General features: G+C 63.0%; 2 non-coding genes across 2 annotated transcripts; both read right to left on the reverse strand.

The window, feature by feature from the left end:
- Positions 1-412: 412 nt before the first annotated feature.
- On the reverse strand, positions 413-531 carry LOC142862965 (5S ribosomal RNA). The gene has a single exon (XR_012913858.1). It is a non-coding gene; the product is annotated as a 5S ribosomal RNA (ribosomal RNA).
- Positions 532-4,306: 3,775 nt separating this feature from the next.
- On the reverse strand, positions 4,307-4,425 carry LOC142862678 (5S ribosomal RNA). Its single transcript, XR_012913775.1, has one exon. It is a non-coding gene; the product is annotated as a 5S ribosomal RNA (ribosomal RNA).

Raw genomic sequence — 4,425 nt, forward strand, 5'->3', positions numbered from 1 at the left:
AGGTCTGGGTGTGACTCCGAATCCCCCAACATCAGGTGCCACCACCAAAGATTCCTGCGTGTAGCCCATAGAACCCCAAAAGCAACGGGACGAGTTCTGGTCACATACTCCCTCAAAATGACATCCTGGCCTTCTTCTGGAACTCCCTCCCCTCTCAGACTCTCAAGGTTTCCTCCAGCGTGTCGGTTCCCACAGAGCAGACCTTTGGTCTGAGACCTGACAGTCCAGATGCCACGCATGCTGCCGCGTGGCGGCGGTGTCGCGGCTTGGGACAAGAGGAGGCCCCACGGTGCGGGCTGGGGCGCCAGGCACCGCGGCGGGCGCTGAGGGTGGGGGTGACCCCCACCCCGGGCCGCCGCCGCGCTCCCAGAAAGGGGACAGAACAAGAGGCCAAAAAAAAAAAAAAAGAAGCAGCCTGTGGCACCGGGTATTCCCAGGCGGTCTCCCATCCAAGTACTAACCAGGCCCGACCCTGCTTAGCTTCCGAGACCAGACGAGATCGGGGGCGTTCAGGGTGGTGTGGCCCTAGACGGCGGCGGAGGGCGCCCCTGCCCCGCTCGAGAAGCCGAGCCTCTCTGGGCTTCCCCGCCGCCGCCTCCCGCCCCAGGCCCCGCGCCGGGCCGGGCCGGGCCGGTTGAGTTCGCCGGCGGGTCCCGCTGGCTCCCAGGGACGGGGGTGATGGGCGGGGCGGGGCGGGGCGGGGCGGGGTGGGGGGCTGTCTCTCTATACACACACACACACACTCACACTCACTCACACTCACACAAGATGCGCCTCCACGGCTGGACTCGCCAAGGTGGAGCCCTCCCAGCCCCCCTCGTCTCCTCGCCCGGCCTCCTTCACCTACCCGCTGCCCACCCCCAGCGCGTCGCTGCCGCTGACTGCGCACGCGCGGGACGCTCGCCCTTTGACCCCAGCCAGGGGCCGCCCTCCCCCACAACCCCTTTCAGCTGCGCCCCCCCCCTCGCCCTGTGGGTGGGCTGCCGCCTATTCCCCCGGGCCAGGGCTGGGGCACAGCCAGTGTATGGGGCGTCTCTCTCTGGGGATGTGTCCCATGGGTGGGGTGGGGTGGCGTGGTCTGGGGGGCGCTGAAGAAATCAGTCCCCTCCATCTCCTACCTCTGGAAAACGCCCAAGCCCGTGGAGAACTGCCGGCACCGCTTCGTGGGGGCCGGGACCCTCCTCCGTGTCCTCCTGTGGCCCAGTCCAACGGGCCTGGGCCTGGCCGGGGCTGCATTGGACCCCGACCACCCTGGCGTGTGGACTCGCTAAAAATCGGCCATTAGATATTGGATTCCAGCTTCCTGGAGGTCATTTCACTAATGAGTGCACCGGAAAGAGTTTCCTAATCCATCTGTGAGGGTGGCCACTGAAAGAGAATTTTAAAGCTGACAGAATAGGCGAGGGAAGGCATAGGAGATTTCCACACCCAGCAAGGAAGACTTTCCCGAAATGGAAGAAAGAAACGAGCAAACAGAGACACCGGTAGCCCGCCCGGAAAAGAGTCTGCCCCTGAGAGAAAGCACCCTGACCAGGTTCACCCGTGGGTGGGTGGCGAGCTAGCGGCATTCAGAAGAGCGAGGCCCGCAGTCTGTGCGGAAGACACCTGCGCTCGGGTGTGTGTGGCGGCGCGATTCACAAGCAGCTCTAGATGTTAAACCAAGGAGAAGCCAGGGAGTTCCCAACGCCCCAGGTGTCCTCAGCCCACGACTGGCTGCTGTGGGAATGCGAAGCCCGGCTCCTTGTCTCAGAGCGGGGTTCCCAGGAGGATCAGGCTGAAGCTGGGACTTGGCCTCAAAGTGTCCCCTCGCATGGCCACCCCCTTCCCCTTCCTGCTCCTCTACTCCTGGTGCCCCTCCATCCAGGGGCCAGACCTTAAAGAGTCACCGCAAGAGAATCCTGGTCCCAAAGGAGCCTTCTGGGGGACCGGTGCTGAGAGAGGTTGTGGGCATGGCCCGCTGGGGCTCTGCCCGACCCAGGGCTGAGAGATGCCACCTCCCAGCTCTGGGTCCCTGCAGGAAGTGTTGGCAAGCACAGGGCCGGTCCTCCAAAGGCCCAGGTGCAGGGAGCCCAGGCCAAGCAGCCTGTGGAAGAAGCCACTTGCCGTGCCACCCCGGGAACAGGACTGCAGGCCCCGGCCCTTCCCACCTCCTCCTCCTCCTCCTCCGCCCCGCACCCCCCCCCCGACATGGCACAGGGCTCAGAGACACCTCAGACTCTTGCTACCCAAAGTGCAAAGGGCATCAGTTGCTCCTCCAAACCCCCCGCCCAGCAGACCGCGTTGTCCAGCCAGCCCCCGGGCCTCCCTGGGGTGCCCAGCACAAAAGTGCAGACACCCACCGGACCCTCAGTCTCAGTTTTCGGAGGTTTTTGCCACTCTAAGGACCCGCAGGCCAGCTGGGCCTTCGGGCAGGACAGAGAGCCCCGGAATCCGACGTGGAGAGCTGCGTGTACGTCCCCATCAGGAGGCGGTCCCCACCTCCGCGGCTCTCCCCTTGCGGGGAGCGGCAGCCCAGCCGGCAGCCGCAGGGCCTCAGGGAAGACACCAGGCTGGGCCCCCGCGGCACAGCGGGGGCACGTCCCCCGCACTCACGCGACTTAGGGACGGCTGCTGGAGACTGCTGCGGCCACCCTGCTGCCGGGTTTCTGGAGGGCTTCCTGGAAGCAGCGTCCACACCAAGCCCTTGGAAGGCCCAGGCGACGGAGGAGCCGGTCAGGCAGGGGCCGAGGACGGTGAGAGGCCGGGCGGGCGGGAAGGAGCATGTCAGGCAGGGGCAGAGGACGGTGACCGGCCGGGCGGGGAGGAGCCGGTCAGGCGGGGGCCCAGGACAGTGACGGGCCTGGCCGGGGAGGAGTGCGTCAGGCAGGGGCAGAGGAGACGGGCTGGGTAAGGGTTAGGGTTACAGTTAGGGCACAATTCACAATCCCAAAGACGTGGAAGCGACCCGAGTGCCCATCCATCCAGGAGTGCATCAATAAAATGTGGCGCGTGGACACCACGGAGTGCCATTCGGCTGTGAGGAGCAGCGGTGAGAGGGCGCCTCTCGTGTTCTCCTGGCCAGAGCTGGAACCCGTTCCAGGAAGCCAAGTATCCCAAGAATGGACACACGAGCACCACGTGCGCGCGCTCACCAGCAAATTGGTACGAACGGATGGACGCCTAAGTGGACAGAGAGGAATCACCTTCATCGGGTGGGTGTCGGGCGGGTGGGGGGAGGGGAGGGGCATACACATCCATTAGGCATGGGGTGGGTGCGCACCGACTGGGGGATGGGCGCACTTGAAGCTCTGACCCGAGGGGGGAGGCTTGGAGAGGGCAAGGCACCCGACCTTAACATTGGTACCCCCACAATACGCTGGAACAACATGAGAGGTATATGAATAAGAACACAGGGGGGGCCGGGCGCGGTGGCTCACGCCTGTAATCCTAGCTCTCTGGGAGGCCGAGGCGGGCGGATTGCTCCAGGTCAGGAGTTCGAAACCAGCCTGAGCAAGAGCGAGACCCCGTCTCTACTAAAAATAGAAAGAAATTAATTGGCCAACTAATATATATAGAAAAACACAGCCGGGCGTGGTGGTGCATGTCTGTAGTCCCAACTACTCGGGAGGCTGAGGCAGCAGGATTGCTTGAGCCCGGAGATTGAGGTTGCTGTGAGCTAGGCTGACGCCATGGCACTCACTCTAGCCTGGGCAGCAAAACGAGACTCTGTCTCAAAAAAAAAAAAAAAAAGGAACACAGGGGGGAGGGCGGCACGGGCAACACATGTCACCTGAATACTTGTACTCCCATCATCTGCTTGAAAAGAGAGAGAAAAGAAAATGCAATCCTAGAGGTAAGAGACACTTTTTAAAAATAATGAATCCGAAGAGAAAAGTAAAAGGAGGCCTGTGGAGCAGGTCTGGGTGTGACTCCGGATCCCCCAACATCAGGTGCCACCACCAAAGATTCCTGCGTGTAGCCCATAGAACCCCAAAAGCAACGGGACGAGTTCTGGTCACATACTCCCTCAAAATGACATCCTGGCCTTCTTCTGGAACTCCCTCCCCTCTCAGACTCTCAAGGTTTCCTCCAGCGTGTCGGTTCCCACAGAGCAGACCTTTGGTCTGAGACCTGACAGTCCAGATGCCACGCATGCTGCCGCGTGGCGGCGGTGTCGCGGCTTGGGACAAGAGGAGGCCCCACGGTGCGGGCTGGGGCGCCAGGCACCGCGGCGGGCGCTGAGGGTGGGGGTGACCCCCACCCCGGGCCGCCGCCGCGCTCCCAGAAAGGGGACAGAACAAGAGGCCAAAAAAAAAAAAAAAGAAGCAGCCTGTGGCACCCGGTATTCCCAGGCGGTCTCCCATCCAAGTACTAACCAGGCCCGACCCTGCTTAGCTTCCGAGACCAGACGAGATCGGGGGCGTTCAGGGTGGTGTGGCCCTAGAC

The sequence above is a fragment of the Microcebus murinus genome, chromosome 20 (assembly GCF_040939455.1).
Source record: "Microcebus murinus isolate Inina chromosome 20, M.murinus_Inina_mat1.0, whole genome shotgun sequence".
Classification (NCBI taxonomy): domain Eukaryota; kingdom Metazoa; phylum Chordata; class Mammalia; order Primates; family Cheirogaleidae; genus Microcebus; species Microcebus murinus.